This window comes from Zootoca vivipara, chromosome 4 (genome assembly GCF_963506605.1).
Source record: "Zootoca vivipara chromosome 4, rZooViv1.1, whole genome shotgun sequence".
Taxonomy (NCBI): domain Eukaryota; kingdom Metazoa; phylum Chordata; class Lepidosauria; order Squamata; family Lacertidae; genus Zootoca; species Zootoca vivipara.
The window spans coordinates 62,753,025-62,770,640 of NC_083279.1; the positions used below are offsets into that span (position 1 = coordinate 62,753,025).

Consider the following 17,616-nt stretch of genomic DNA (forward strand, 5'->3'; position numbering starts at 1 on the left):
AGGAGGAAGCATAAATATTGTTCAAATAACCAATTAAATAAACAAGTGTTAGTCCTGCATCCAAAGAAAATCTGCCTTTCAATTTGGAATGGAACAAGAAAATGGCTAAATTTAGAAGGGGCAAAGGATTGTTTAAGCAAAATTTTAAAGATCAAGCACCAACAAATTGACCTACATGCGGTGCTTCCTCTCTTACAGCGAGATGGCCTCCTTAAAGTGATACTAGCCTTTCATTCCTCAGAGATTCCTTTTGAAATAGTGCGTCGGAAAAAGACTTTAGCTACAATTAACATCATCCCTACGAGGGTGTTTGAGGACAACACGATTAAACCTCTATTATGCAGAGTTGCCGGAAATACTCCTCCAAGAGCAGAATGCCCTATCATATCAAGAAATGAGATTGACACCCAATCTTCCCAGTCAAATCTACCCCCTCTCCGAACATCTGAGGGGCCTGATCCTGATAATCTGCAAACATCCCTGGATGAAAATGCACTTATCATCTCCTTTGGTGACCTCCCGCTGAAAGAGCAAGCAGAAACAATACAGAGACTTGATATGCTCAAATCACAATTTCTGCAAGTACATAATAAAATTAAGAACCAAAATAATCTGGTTGCAACGTGTCTGTTGGAATCAGATGACCTCCTTCAATTTAGCCCAATACCTAAATCTATGGTTGCTCGGCAAGCTCCAGTGATGCAGGCGATGCCTGAAATGAACACTGTCCTGCGAGAGGCTTCTCCACCACCCTTACAAATAAATCTTGACCCACTTTCTCTGGAGATCCCAGTGATGGAGGATGTCCCTACCCACCGACATGATCCAAATTATCCTTCGACGCATTCTTCTATGCCAGATCTTGAACCTTCTTCTACATCAGATAAAATAACATCTAACCTACAAATGAACATTCAAAGGAGCTCTCTTTCAATATCTGGCCCACCAAGGGGAACTCGGTCACCCCAACAAACACGGGATGATCCTACTACTATATTACAAGACTTTAGGGAGGATTTGATTGAAGATCCGATGGGCCATATAAATAAAATTATCCAACCTCCAAAGGAAATTCCAGTTAGTGGTACTACCTCTGCTGACCCTTTCTTCACTCCCCTGAGTAATGCCCCTTTACATCTATCAACTTTTTCTGAAAAGCTGATTATTCCAGGCCAAGGAGTTACCTCTAGTGGAACGAGCGTACCAACCTCGCAGCTAAATCATCCCAACAAATCTATTCTGCTAGGATGTTCTGCTCGGTCGCTACCCTCCCAAAGAAAAATTACAGATTATTTGGGGGCTGAAATTCCCCTCAACTCAGAGCCCCTTCCCCACCTGAATTGACTATCAAATAACCAACCTAAATACCCCCCTATGCTATTTTTATGTTGGAACATCGCAGGATGGAGAGGGAAGAAATTCGATCCTGACTTCTTGAAATTTATAAACTCATTTCAGATAATCCTCCTCCAAGAAACCTGGGAAGAGGAGGCGATTGAGATAAATGGTTACGATCTTATTTCACTTCCAGCATGCCCCTCTCCCAAAGGTGGACGTTCTAGAGGGGGCCTGACGATAGCCATCTCCCTCAAACTACAGGCAAAACTCACGCTTGTAAAATCATTTCCTCCCTACGCTATCACAGGCTTGATTTCAGGAGGAAAATTTGAGTTACTGATTACAAATGTTTACTTCCCCCCTGGGGGCCAACTGTCAGATCTCCATCTTAAATGGGAAACCCTCGAGGATCATTTATCTTCCTGTTACACCAAGTACCCGAACGTCCCCTCATTATTGGGTGGTGACTTTAATGCTCGTACAGGTGCAAATTGGGAGGCTCTAACCAAGGACAAGTGGTGGGTTCCCTCTGGCCACCAAAACCTGGACCTATTTCCACTTGCACAGAGACTATCGAAAGATGATAGAGTGAACAAAGCGGGTGTTCTTCTGTATCAACTAATAATCCGTCTAAACCTAATTATTTTAAATGGTAATTGTCCCCCTGATATTCCTGGCGAATTCACCCATTTGAGTACAATCTCAAACAGTGTTCTCGATTACTTAATAGTCTCTAGGGATTTATTCTCAAATTTAAAATAGAAAATGTTCAGCTAAGCGACCACCTCCCCTTGGTTGCCAAACTCTCCTTGGATTGGCAGCCGGTTGAGACTATGCATCCCACACATTTGGGAATAAATGCTGTCGCCCAAGTGAGAGGAATAAAATGGTCCGTAGTCCAGGCCCAAAAATATATGGAATTCTTCCAAAAAGAAATAGTTAAAATTGATATCGTTCCCACGTTAGACTCATCTGAATATAACAATACTTTGAATTTATTTTCCTCATTCATGGAAGATTTTACGTCCTTTTTTACAGTACCAGCACATCGGGTAAATCGGATTCATTTTAAGGCTGGTGCTCCTTGGTTTAATCTACAATGTAAGCAGGCTAGATCTTACCTTTGTGCCATTTATAATGATTACAAGTCATCTGGTGCTTTAGTATTGCCTCCGAATTATCAGCAAGCAAAAACTGCATATAAGCAGGTACAGAAAATTGCCAAATATGAGTGGCAAAAAAATCGATGGCAGGCGCTAATTGCTGCCTCCCGATCTCAAAGTTCACGGGAATTCTGGCATCTGGTTAATAGAAGATCAAAGAAGTACCCTTTGACAGTTATCCCTGCCCCGGTTTGGGAATTATTTCTAAAGAAATATTTTTCGTTGACAGAACCTTCTACTCATTCTTCTGATGATTTAATCAAGCACCTACCCATCTGGCCAAATACTGAACCGGATGAAATTTTAGACTTAATCTCCAAACTAAAAACTGGTAAAGCCCCCGGGCCCGATCTGGTCCCAGCGGAGGCCATAAAACTTCACCCTGCCTGGTGGGCAAAAATTCTTGCTGTTATTTTCGATGCTATAAATGCCACTGGTCTCGTACCAAAAACGTGGAAGGATGCCATCATAGTCCCAATCTATAAAAAAGGTTCCCCAGACGATCCGGGGAACTACAGAAATATCAGTCTTTTGTCAATTATTGGGAAAATATATGCACGTTTTCTTTTAACCAGACTTGTTCAATGGTCCGATGAAAACCAGCTGATTGGCCCTGAACAAGCTGGATTTAGACCAAATCATTCAACTACGGACCATGCAATAGTTCTGTATCATTTAGCTCGGAAATATTCATTCCCAACGCGAGGCCAGCTTTGTGCGGCCTTCATAGATCTAAAGGCCGCGTTTGATAGTATACCTAGAAGGTTATTATGGGAAAAACTGGCACGCTGGGGCATAGATGGAAGGCTACTGTGGCTGATGATTCAACTCCATGAAGGGTCGGCTGCCAGGGTGAGGATCACTCCTGCTGGTGACCTTACAAATCCTGTATCTATCAATAGAGGAGTCAGACAGGGGTGTATTTTAGCCCCTTTCCTGTTTAATTTATTTATCAGTGACATGAGGGCACCCTTAGCCGAATCCCAACTAGTCATCCACGCCCCCCGCCTGGCAAATTATAGATGTCCATTGCTGTTATACGCGGATGATGCCGTGATTCTCTCTTTCTCGAGAGTCGGACTTAGGAGGGCCCTTAAAATTTTTGCTTCATATTGTAAATCAAATTTCCTTACTATAAATCAAGCCAAATCAAAGGTTTTAATTTTTTCAAGAAGTCGGAAAACCTATAAGTGGGAACTGGAGGGGAAACCCATTGAACAGGTTCACAAATTTCAATATCTGGGTGTCTACTTCCAGTACAACATGGGCTGGAAGGCACATATCGCATATACCCTAAATAAGGCCAAAGCTCTTTCGTTCGCACTGTTGCGCTTTTTCTTTTCTGACGGAGCTCTTCATGTCCCATCAGCCTTAAAGGTATATAATGCTAAAGTGATCGCGACAATGGCCTATGCTGCCCCGTTATGGGGGGCCTCTGTAAACCTGATGTCCTTGGAGATAGTCCAAAATCAATTTCTGAGACACCTATTAAAACTGCCCCAGTGTGTGAGCAATTCAGCCATTCGCTTAGAATTAAAAATCCCTTCTCTAGAAAACGCCCTATGGAGGCGTATTTTTTGTTATTGGTTGTCCTTGCGACACAGACTTTCAAAACTCTATCTTATCCAATGTCTCTGGCGAGACAAATTCGCTAGCCCATGGGCAGAGAAGATACATACAAAAATCGTGTCCTATGGACTGTCTCCATCGGACCTATTGAAACTAGATCTCGCCTCGGCCAAAAGAACACTTACGCAAAAACTAGATGAGTTTGATCTCCAACAAAATGTCATAATGGGAAGTGGTACATGCTCACCGCTGAATCTTGGTATACGGCTTACACCGCAGATTCCATCTTATTTGTCATCTTTATCTGTTGCGGCCCACAGATTTGCTTTTACTAAAGCAAGATTTAACGTTTTTCCATCCAACGTTATGGGCAACAGGTTTACTAAAGGACAAATTTCAGCATTATGTGCATGTGATAACAAAACTATAGAATCTCTCCATCATATATTATTCTGTTGTCCCTTGCACACGGACTCCCGGACCAGATTTCTACTTCCCTTAATAACAGAAAGTTTGACTGAGAACTTGGAGTCTCAGTTAACATATCTGCTACAAGACAGCGACCCTAGCAGAACACTGCTAGTAGCAAGATATTTGGTTACAGTTCTCTCATACAAAAGGAAAAATGGTTTACTTCATGATTACTGAAAATCTGTTCTATTACCCGATTTATAGCGGAAACTTGTCGAAACAAACGTACTGTTCCATCTATTTTATCCAAGGAATTATTGCAAATTATATCTGTTTATATGTATTGAATTTTTAAGTCCTTTTTAAACTTTATTTACTCTTGCTTTATTTTATCCTGTCTTGCCCAGTGTTTTTTGTACATTGTGTTGCATAAGATTATATTGTGGGCCTTTGGCCGTAATAAAGATTTCATTTCATTTCATCAGTCCAATTGAAATCATTATGGAAGAGCTCCAGCATACAAGCGATTATTGTGGAGGAACTCTATATGATTCCATTTGGCCATGTGGGGAGCTGCTCTACATGTTACTCTACTGTTTTGTGGAATGGCCACCACACAAAAACTGTTGCATGTAGCTTTTGGAAGGTCGCCGTTTCTGCATCCCTGAACTACACAAACACATTTAGTCCCACACAGCTTTGCTCTTTAATAACAGACAACAATGACATAACTGTACCTACCAGGATTGGGGGTACTGCCAACAAGGGCATCTGTGGTTTCACAGTGGTCTCCATTAGGAGGACTCTTTGGTTCTTCACTGGAAATGGCAGACAGGGTTATCCCCTCATCCTTTTCATCTTCTGTTGGAAAGCATAATGAGAGACTGAAAGGGGGCAAATCAATTAATCAATTAATATGGGTGAGGTAGAGTTTCGGCTTTGTGGGTATTCCTTCACCAATGCTAATTGCTGTCTACTAAACTGTACCCGACCTCTCCATAAAACACCCAAATCACCCCCCAAAAAATTCCATGTACAATTGCATAGTTATTGTCTTCAAAGGTTGCCATGCTTCATAGAGCAAAATAGCAGGTGCCCTATTTTACATCAGAGGTGGCTAACCTGTGGCCCTCTACTGGGTGACATCTCATCCAAGAGAACATTGGCCAGGCAGGCCGAGGCTTTGGGGAGCTGAAGTTCAGCAACATCTGGAGGGTCACAGGAACCCCGCTTTCACCTGTGGGTTTGTTTAGGATTGAGGAATTGTTCACATGTAGCTAAACTGTTGATTATTTTTATGAGGATGACCCAGTAAAGGGCACTAAGAGAATAAGAATTATAGGCAAAGAGGAGAAGAAAACTACCAAAATGCATACAGTGAATAGTGGGTATAAGCAGTTTATTTCCAACTTGTATTAACTCTAGTTTAAGAAGGGCAAGGTCTCCAGGTGGTCTCCTGATGCCCCGTTGGAATAAGATCAGTAGGTCTGGGTTTTCCCCCATGTGGATTCTCCTAAACTTCAAGAGCAAATTGTGGAACAGGTGCCTCTTGTTCTGGTGATGCCAGAATTGAGTTCTTTCCAGAGGCCTAATCATGCAAGGAAACCTAAAAAAAAGTGACACTTTGATGCCAACATTGCCATCATCGTGATTTGTGGTGCCTGTAGGCAAAACTTATCATGACGAAGCCTCTGTATCCCTTCTGTTCCCATGGCATATTATGAGACCATTTCTAGTTGCAACAACTTATGCTAAGAGGAGTGTAAGAAGTTAGGGTGACGGATTTTGAAGAAATATCAGGTAGGCTTGATAAGAAATTTGGAAGATAGATCCCAGGTGCAGGGTCCCTTTCAACAGGTCTATGATTCTATGTGCCGAAGGAGCTGCATACCTAAAACATAGGTTAGGGATCATATGAATAAAATCATCTAAATGATCCTTGGTCCCTAAAACAAGAATGATGTAACCTTATGAGAAATATACCTTTGCAGAAATGCAGTCAAGTGTAAAACCTGAGAGGCAGGCTGGGATGTGGGCAAAGGAGCCATGGAAAGCAAATATGAGCTTTATTCTGGCTGGTTGCAAAATCTGCCTAACTTCAGAATTGTCACTTTTGTCACAGAGTGTAAACAACTGCAGTTATAGGAGGAGCTTAGATTCATCTATAATAACCTATTTTTTAAAAAAGAATGTAACTGTGGTTACAGGCCTATGCATTGCTTACATGGGGAGTAAATGCGGCTGGACTTAGTAGATTTCACTTCTACGTAAACATGCAATAGGATTGCGCTTCAAAATGCAATGCAAAAAAGAAGAGGGAAAACTGCTACTCACCCGCAGGCACTGGGGTGAAATGATGCTTGCTCTTCATGCAGCAGCATGTGATCAGTGAGGCAATAATGGCCAGAAGGAGAGCACCCCCTCCACACGCTACCATAATATACAGGAAGTGCGGGTGCTGCAGCAGATCTCCTGATTGAAAGAAACAAGGTTGTTCTTAAGCAGTAAAGAAACAGGAGCAACCTAAAGACAGGACTCAGGGTCACCACGATGTTAAAGGTGTCTTTGCCTATAATATGCAAGGTGTGTGGTTTTTTAATGCAAATAATGTTGGTGGGGAGAAGACCACTGTTAGTTATCAGAATCCTACCAGGCATGGAGAAGTTATGTAAGGATGCTTCTAGACTGCTACTATGGGGGGGGGGGGCAAATTCAGGTTGCAGTCACACCCATATCATACATTTATAGCACATCTAAAGCATATGACTTCCCCACAAAGAATCCTGTGAATAGTAGTTTGTTAAGGGTGCTTTAAATCACTGGTCTTCGGCTGATGGGTTGGGACCCACTAGGTAATGAGCTACCCTTTGATCCTTCACACCTCATTTTACTTGAAATAAAATTTACTTACAAAAGAACATGATTCACTCTGCCTCCCACTTCACTTAGATCAAACTTAGGGGAAAAAAACCCACTTAAGGCTGGAAACATTCCATTGATACATAATACAGTAATCCACTTTATAGCCTAGTATGCTTTGATTCCTTTTTATATTTTAGTTCCTAGGAATTGAAGCGGCTTTCAGTCACTAATATCTACATTTATTACTATTAAAAAATATTCTTCTCCCCGCCACCACTGCTTTTGGAAACCAAAAGGTTCCTGGGCTCATTCTGAATTATGGAGTGCCAACAGGATTTTCCAGACCTGGTCCACTCAGTGTGGATTGCCTGCTGTGCCCCATCTATCTAGTTGCAACAGTACCGGCCCTTCCATTAGGCAACACAATTTGAGTATCAACAAAGGGCAACAACTTATTAGTTATTTAATTTGTTGTCATTGTATTTTTACAAAGGACCGGGGTTCTGGGGTTTTCTGTCTCAGGTGACAGTATAACTTGGATGGCCTTGGGGATTATGTACCTTGCCTTGGTAGGAATTCATGGCACCATTTTCCTGGTCAGCTGCAGACAGCAAAATGTGTTGTGCTGACCCAGATATCCTCTATGCTCCATGGCTGAGGGGGGGGGGGTTGAGCTTTGGGTCTTTTGTTCTGGACCTTCCTTTTTTTGAATTTATGGGTATGTTTTTTTACATTTGTTATGTAAAAAACCATACCCATAAATTCAAAAAAAGGAAGGTCCAGAACAAAAGACCCAAAGCTCAACCCCCCCCCCCAGCCATGGAGCATAGAGGATATCATCATGAGATGCATAGAAACTTATTCAGACAGACATGTAGTGCCCATTTTAAACCTTCACCACATCAGGAGGCCACTGTTTGCTGATTCTTGCGGCTGCTGCTACACCTCTCAAATCTGTAAAGGTTGGAGAGTGCAGAAATAGTTCCCTGTGACTGAGGGGATTGAACTGCAAGGTTACTGCACCATAAATATCAAAGCCACGCACGACTGCTTGCAGTTAGCAGTCTGTGAGCAACCCATTGACTGCAATCCATTCAAAACATTCAGGGGGCAATAGGTATCCGATAAATTGCATTCTTTGTTTGCTTGTTTTTATTTCAACTGCCTGGTCCAGGACACAGACATTAAAAAGCAAAATATATTGCCAAAATGATGAATGATTTACCCTAACTATGAATGTCAGGTAAAGGAGATTTTATTGTGAGCTACTAATAATTCTGGTTATTTTGCAATGAATATCTAGGCAAGAATCACAAGATGGGGCCAAAATGGAAGCTGAGCCTTGGAGCATTCAGCTAATTATTCTGAGGACTGCTGTGTCAGATGTGGTGCTGGTAATAGAAAGATTATTGCATCAGTTTCAGATGTCTCTCAGTGATTTTTTAATGCTGACAGGCCTATCCTATGCTGTCTAAAATGTTCCTTCAGCAGCCAGTCATTTTAATGATTGCTTTGTATTGCTTTTATTTTTATTTTACTTTTATTTTGTCATACACTGCCCTGATGCTTGTGAGATGGCAATGTGTGTGTGTGTGTGTGTGTGTGTGTGTGTGTGTGTGTGTGTGTGTGTGTATTTCTGGGGTACATATTCAAATATGTTGTAAGATGTATTCAGACATGTTTTTCCCACTTTAACATTTTCATTAAGTTTTCCAATATACAGAGGAACAAGAAATAAATAAAAAAAAGTTTCCCCCCCCAAAAAAAACATCATGGCCTGCAAGAAAAAAATGAGAATGCTGTATGGAACAAAGTAAATAACAAACCATCATTTTCCAGAGGGCCTTTCACCAAAAGTCTTTAAAATAAGCATGGGGAAAAAAGGAAGAAATCCCCTCCCTTGTGTGTCTGTTAACTATTATCTATTAAGGTCCAGAAATTATATTTAATATCTGAAAGCTTTACAAAATCCCAATATTTGCGTATGTGGATGGGACCAAATGTCCATGTTCTTTCAGATTAGTGTATAATATAAAGTCATTCCACATGGCAAAGTAATGGTCACTAGTGAATTGGCCTCCCATTAGCCCCAGTCAACATGGCCAAAAGTCAGGGGTGATGGAAGGAACTGTCCAACAATGTCTGGAGAGCACCCAGTAGGCAGGGAGCTGCTTCATGAATGAAGGGAAACGATTTTGTGTTGGTGAGTCAGAGAGACAGATCTGCTGATATATAAATTCAAATAACACGTTGAAAACCCATAAGAAGAAGGTAAAATATAACTTACGATCATTACCACCATTACATGACAGCTCAATGGAGGAGCTGCTACGAGAGTCTCTTCTATGGCAAGCCAGCTTTCCCTGTACCCCTTTCCCCAAAATAATGTTCTTGCCACCATCTTTCACACAAGCATCAAAATCATTTATTCTTCTCCCATTCCGAGTCCAGTAAACTCCATAATTGAATTGGCCATCTGCTTCACAGGACAAATTTGCTCTTCCATCAGGTAGACAATTGATATAAACAGCTGGAGGCTTCTCTAGGCAGTGGAACGAGAACAACAAAACAGAGAGAAAAACGTTACCATGACAGGACAGTGGGAACCATCATCTGAACCTTTCGTTGTTGTTTTTTTCATTTAATCCCCTATTACCTCCTTCAACTATATATAACATTCAATGGATCCTAATGGATTTTTCCTGCTGTTTGCCTCCTGAGAAATTGAAAACCCCTCATGGTCCTTGTAAACAGACCTGCTCCACTACTAAAATTTACCATCTTCTAAATTGGGATTCCAGTAATCTTCAAAAGCAAATCACATGGATTGCAGGTTCCTATTAACTTTGTTTTTAGGGGTACCAGCCCAAGGGCAGGCAATTAAGGTGCAATCCTGTATTGAAAATACAGTACAGGGGACAAGCACACTTATGTTACTTCAATACGTTGCCATGCCCATGTCAATCAAACTGCTTCACCAAACCATCAACTTAATGTTGACCATCAACTTCATCATGTCAGGAGCCACTAATGGTTGTGTGAAGTTGGTTCATATTAGCTCCAGTCCAAAGAACGTGAGCCCTCTTGTGACTTGTTGAAATCAAGCATACAGGGGAAAATATGGGGTGGTGATTGTTGTTGCTGTTTTCCAGATCAGAAGAAATATATGGAAAATCTGAGTCACAATGTAGAAGCTGGGCAAAGGAATATTTCTGGCCAAAACATTCCCATACAAAATGTGATTCTCGCAATTCAAGCATGCATTTGAAGTAATGAAGGAATTGGTGTTTCCTTCTTCCTCTTTGGCAAGTTGTATCTTTGCTATTTAAATCCCACTTACGTGTGTACCCAAAACACCATTGCCTTTGCTACATCAGTTGCAGTTCTGCCTGTTTGCCTTTGGGTGGCACTTAAGAGTAATGTACTTAAACACTTGAATCATACATGCATACTTTTCTTATGGCACTTTCTTATGTTTTAACAAACTGATCCGAGAGCGAACCGTGTGCATTTATTACACTAACCAGAATAAATTAGCTCCCTCCTTTAACCTGTTGTATACCAACCCGCATCTTTGAACGAAAACCAACACTCCCATTGATCAAACCCTGTTTAAAAGGGATATGGTAGTCCCAAGTCTACGATTGCAGCATGAATGTTGGAAAGAGCCTTTGCATCACCGTAGCTCCTTGTCTGTAAAGGGTTTACTTGTCTTCTGCAGCTGTTAAAAGCCAAGGATCCTCTGTCCATACAAGATGGAGAACATACTCTCCAACATTCCTCAGATGAAAATAGGGACATTTCTCATTTACCCTCCTCAACATCCCATTTTTTGACACGCCCACCCTGGCAGAGATTTCCTATCAGAAGAAGGGCAACAGGGAGCCCATGGAGGGGCAATGGGATGCTCCCTCACTGGTGCTCGGGACAAGCACCAGCTCCTCCTCCTCAAGCTTGAAGGTGGCAGCACTGACAGGGGAAATATGGACATTCTGGGATCAAATCAGAAGTCACGGTGGCTTTCTGAACTCCATGACTATCCCTGGAAAATCTAGACACTTGGAGGGTATGTGAGAACGTCAGAGTACTTGGGTTAAAGCAGACTGGGGGCCTTATTATTTGTGGCCTTATTATTATTATTATTATTATTATTATTATTATTATTATTATTATTTTATTCACACAGTGAAATGAATTATCTGAAGCACTTGCAGCAAGCACAAATTAAAATTTGGCATGCCGCAAACCAGTTCACTTAAGGGAGATTTCTAATGCTGTGTCAAATCAGCAGGCCTGTTTGCTACATGCAGCGTCTGTCAGGTGGTGGTAGTTATGAATGCCAGATGAGTGTGAGAGGTGATGCCCATTGGCCTCTAGAATAGTCTCCAACTGCCCCGAAAATGCCGGGACAGTCACGGAAACCCTTAAGCCATCACAGCTTCTCACTTTGTCATGCCGAGTCCTGAATGAGCTACACTAACTGGAAATGGCTTCACGATGGGGGAAGCAAGAGGAAGAGAGAATTGCCAACTGAGTCACTTTCTCCTTCCCCCCCCCTCCTCTTCTGCTGCCATGCCCTTTGCTGCTGCTCCTGGGAGTCATAGAAAATGGAGTGGAGTAATAGAGAAAAGTCTTGTGCCAGGTCCAGGGGAGGGAGCCAGGTAGGTCGGCTGGCTAGCTGGTGGAGGAGCAGTAGCAGGAAGAGGAGGAAGGAGTGAGGCAATGGAGACAACAACGGCAATGTCAAAAAAAAAGTCCCCCCCCCTCCCCAACAGTGATATTGAATAGAATACCTCATTTTATCTGAGGCATGTTGGAGGGTACGCTTTGGTCATTAGGCTGTGACTCTCCAAGTATTGCTGGACTACAGCTGCCACCATACATGTTGCCTGGGACATGTTTATGGCCCTCCAACATAAGCTGGAGGGCCACAGGTTCCCCGCCTGTGTTTTAGGCTAAATGTCACTGAGTTTAAGCTTAAATTAAAGCCCACTTATTTGTAGATCACAAACTAAGGCTGCATGCTTCCTTGGAAAAAAAACTCCCATTGAACACTGGCATCTATTTTCTGAGTGAGTATGCTTAGGATCACACAGTCCGTTTGAAGCAGAACCAGCAATTAATCAACCTCTTAGATTTTGCCATTGTCGATTCCCAAATAAGGATGCTGACCGCAAGGAATGGATAGAATTTTGTCAATTTCAGTTTCTCTCAGCTACTCATTTTTCCCATCTTAAATTTAGTTCTCCATATTTTCACATCAGTTTGCCAACACTTTTCGAAAGGACCTCATGAAAATCCATTGGCATGTTGATACAAATTTCTCTTTTGGGTAAGAAATTTCTGCAAGCAATTTCCCCTGATATGCCAAGCAGTTTTGCAAAGCAATTTCCCTGAACACAAAGTAGTTTTGTATGTTGATTTCACTAAGATATGAATATATTCTGGTATATGGACTTTTGTGCATACATTACCTGGCTGAGGAACTGCTTTGCAAAATGAAAAGAAGTGCAGATTTTGAAGGATGGCTGTGTTTTGGTTCATGCATTGTTTCAGAAAGTGCAGATTCGGTATAAAATGCAAACAGGTATTAGATGTAAATGAAATCAGTTCCCATGAAAACTGATCCCAATTTATCCCCCATCCCTACTTACCACACACTTTGAGCAAGAAAATTTCGCTATCATTTCCAAAAGCAAACGTATATTTCCCCTCGTCGTTTTCTGATAAATTCGTCATCTCTACAACCCCGTTCCTCAAGCACAGCCTTTTGTCACAATCATTGCAACAGTTCACCGTAAAATTCTCCGGCTCAGAACAGTTCGTTTCTTTCATTACTTGGATGTCACTTAGATTTTTAATTTTCAAAGGGAAAGAAACATTGCCACCAGTGTCACCAAAAAGCCGTTTGAGGTTCATACAAGTCACACCTGCAACAGTAATAAAAGATTTAAGTTGATTTTTTAAAAAGCAGTTTATAAACACTATTAAATAAATAAATACATATTGAAAAACGTAAGTCTAATCAAAGAGGTAACACTGTGGTCACAAACAGAAAAAGATGAGGAACCTCTCAGTTGAAGAAAACATCTGAGAACTGTATTCTTCATCCCCCCCCCCCCCTTTAGCTCATAGCTTCATTTTATCTGAGTGAAAAGTCAGGGTGGGGGGGACGGAATCAACTTAATATTAGTTACTAAGATTGAAAGCCTTAATTCGTGAAACAGTGCAATTCATACATTTATATGAGAACTGATCATTTCGAAGGGTACTTGCTGAGCAATTGCTGTAAATAAATGACCTAAATGTAGCTTTTAATTCAGGTAACATTTAATATATTCTTGCAAGAAAGTATGCGGTTTGTCAGTTAAATAGTGTTGTTTTTCATGTAGCTTAAACTCTCACCCATAGTGTGTATGTATTTGAATTCATTACTCATTGGCCTCAGAAAACATTCAATGATTTTATATGGTCCACAGATTTATACTGATTACACTATAGAATGTGTTTAGAAATGGAAATAATTACCACCTACTTAGTTGTTTTTAAAAAGAAAGAAAGAAAGAAAGAAAGAAAGAAAGAAAGAAAGAAAGAAAGAAAGAAAGAAAGAATCTAAGCAGTGTTTGCAAAACTGGATGAATTCAGACTAGTTACTTTCCCTCGCTCCAATTCCCTGTCTCCAAAATTATGCACAGATATTGAAAATGACTTGGAGTATTGTTTTCAAAAGAATTTTAAACTGGAAACCTATGTACATGGGACTTGGGCCCCTGAATGATTTTGGGGTGTTTTCATCTAGTATTCTAAATTATTTGCTCAAGGTCACACCGAGAGACAAGAAAAAAACCCTGGAATCATTGTGTTGACCACTACCCCTCACGGAAAGCCTCACAACCTCTTATTTCTCTTGCATTTACAAATGCAGTACATCAGGAGACACGGTTGCAATTAGCTTATGAGAAAATCTGTCTTACTTTGGAGTGACTGGCCATTTTCATGCTTTGGCGGTTATGACACCAGTATTTCCCTGAGTCCCGTAGACTAGCCTTCCTTTAAAGGAGAGGGGTGGCGGGGGTGAAATCTGAACGAAGAGGATAATTTCTGCTCACCTAGGCAAACCAATGCCAATTTGATAAAAGAAAATTCCCACTTACCATCAGTAATGGTCAGAATCACCAGCACGCATGGCAAGGGAAGAGAAAAGCGGAAATCCATTTTAAGCACCTTCTTGCATCGTGTGCTGAGAAGAGGATCTGGCTTTGCTGTTAAACCAACGTACTAGTCAGGAAATGATGTCAGAAGCAGGAATTTAAAAAAAGAAAAGAAGAAGAGCATATACTGGAGGGATACAAGACTAATGTACAGTCAAAACAAAGCAGAAGGGTGTTTGGTTGACTGACCTCATGCTTTAGCCACATCACCTTGATGATCTATTTCTATGGCCCTGTATGCAGGAAGTGGGGTGTGTAAGAATAAGATTCAGAAGGAGAGATGAAATAGTGCTCTAAGCAAGTTCATCAGAGCCAACAGGACAGAGCTAGCAAGAATCCCAAGCAAATCCTGATAGTGTGCTACTTTTTCCTATTCATTGAAGCCCTTTGTTGACTGATATAAACACGGGAGTGCAAAATACAACATAAACAACCTAATCCCAATAACAGTAGTCTTAACTTAATCATACTGAGTCGTATTCAACTACTGTATGTCATACGCAGAGGATGCCCACTGAAATCAACTAACTTTTACCCAGAGTAGACCTATTGAAATTAGTGGCCATAACTAAGTTAGGACCATTCATTTCAATGGCTCCACTCTGGGCTGGTGAGGTGAATCCTGCCCAACAGAACAAGCTAGATTCAACCAACTGAATTGGATTCAGACCAAAAGCTGCAGCACATATTGGGAGTGTGTGTAATTACTCTATATGCTTTGAGCATCAATGATAGCTCAAAGAATTCTGTACCTTTACAGATGCAACCAGCAGGAACAAGCCCCAAATGCACGAGGTCTTCTTTCTGATGACAAATATTCAACCATGAATGAACTGTGCTGTATATGAAATTCATCCAAATCTTTGACCAATTTAGAAAAGATACAAATCTGTGTTAACTCAATTTGATACCGCAGCAGTATAGTAGTTGTAGCATACATGTCGCTGTGGAAGATTATCCTATGCAAATACCTCCGATAATACTTTGCAGATACTCACATATGCCTCAGTTGAGAGGGTCACAATAATGGCCCAATGCATGTGTGATCCCCACCACCCAAAAAGTGCGCTCTCACAAGAATGGCCAGGCCCAGCTTCACAGTCAGCATTCTAGAGAATTCTGCCCACCCCCCAAAAGCTACCAAACTCTGTCTCTACAGGACTGGCTGAAGGTCAGGATAACTATTCTGTCTCTACACATTCTGTAGATAACTATTCTGTCTCTGCACATACAGCGGGACGGGGGAGGGGAACCTCGCTGTGATCTAAGATGTGACAAAAATAGCCTTCTGTGAGAAAGGCAGTGATCTGAAACTTCAGACATCTGCAGGCCAGTGGAGAGAGAGAGAGAGAGAGAAGACATCTGCAATTAAGAAGTCACCCATGGGTGCACTTGCCCTTTATATTTTTAGACCAGTACCGTGCAACTGCAACCTATACGTAGACCCCACCATCCTGCCCTAAGTGAATGCACTTGATTGGGGAAAGGCTCTATATTGCATCCAATAATAATTCTGGAAAGCAACTGAGGAATGAGGAAGAAACCAGCTCTCACCATTTGGGAAATATCAGATTTATGCTACTATTTTTTCCTGGTCATTTCTATGTGTTCAATATACATTTTATTCATGTTGCAAGTCAGATGCTAAGTTGGCACTTTCTCTGAACTTTCACTTTCTCTGTCCTGGTTCTAGACTTGCCTGGTCTTCTTCCTTTAATTTCCTCCCATGGCCCAACATATCAATCTACATATGTATTTCCGCCTTCCTGGGATTGTCTCATCTTGGCATTCTTTCCAGCCTGACTTTTGCCTGGCATCCCTTTGGAGAGGAACCAGGGGAATAACCTTGAGAAGGGGGTGCTGAGTGAGATGTAGAGCAAGGGCAAGTCTCCAATCAGGATTTGAGGAATACCCATCACCCTCTGGTGAGCTTCCGTTGCAGTGGTAGCAGCGATGCTCCAAAGATGCTCCAAAACTGTCATAGTAACTAAGTGCTGACACTTTGAGCACTGGACCCAGAAGAAAAATCAAGCGGGTTCCAAGGCAGGCGAAAGCAATGGGTCCTGCCATAGTGTTGGGGCCCACAACACTAGCCCAAGGATTCCAGGGACCAGCGCTGACCATGCTTGCACTGCCTTAGGTATCCTGAATCTGGTGTCCTCCACATATTGTTGGACTACAATTCCCACCAGTCCCAGCCACTACGTGCTGGAGGACACCAAGTTGCTGTGGTGCAACACAATCCACTTTCCCCTCTCTTGCAAAGCCTTTCTCCTGTCTCACGTTCACCATCATCAGCTTGATCACCCAATCAAGTCTATCGCTTCATCCACCTCCAAGTCTAACACACACTCCCTTTGGTCTTCCTCAGCCTTGCATGAAATGGTCAAGGTGACACCACTGAGTCAGAGAAACATGAAGGAAGCAGTGTGTGGCCAATTCATCTCACAGTCTTCCTTGGTCCCTGCTGGACTACCATCCTAAGATACGTACCCTGAGCTTACTCTAGTTATTAGTGAAACCCACGTCCCCACCCCTTCACCCCCAAAACACTTCTGGGGCAGTATAATGCACCCATCTGTCAAGTTTTGAGCTCTCTTCTCCACACTTTTTTGAGTTCTTGTTCATTCACTTATTGCATTTCTATCCCACATTTTTCTCCAAGGGACTCAAGGTGGCGACTATGATTCTCCTCTCCATTTTATCCCCATGACAACCCTGTGATGTAGCTTAGGCCAGGAGGCAGCAACTCTCCCAAGGTCATGCAGTGAGTTTCATGGCCGAGTGGGGATGTGAACCCTGGTCTCCTAGGTCCTAGTCCAACCCTCTACCCACTACACCACACTGCTTCTCACAACTGTTAGAGCTCAAAAACTCAGTTGCTGCAAAATAAATCTCCACTTTATGAAACTCTTTCATAGAGAGATGCTTTATAAAAAGGAGTGGGAACTGGCAGATGCAATTCTGTTTAACACTCTGAATAGGCCTCAGCAACTGCATTTTGCATCTCCTTGTTAACTTTCCTTCTGGGAATCCTGTGTTGTTTCTCACTCTGCTGCTGA

The 17,616-nt window shown here is 41.8% G+C and overlaps 1 pseudogene; it reads right to left on the minus strand.

Annotated features, from left to right (window-relative positions):
• Nucleotides 1-3,977: 3,977 nt before the first annotated feature.
• On the minus strand, nt 3,978-16,846 carry LOC118085164 (uncharacterized; annotated as a pseudogene).
• Nucleotides 16,847-17,616: the final 770 nt, after the last annotated feature.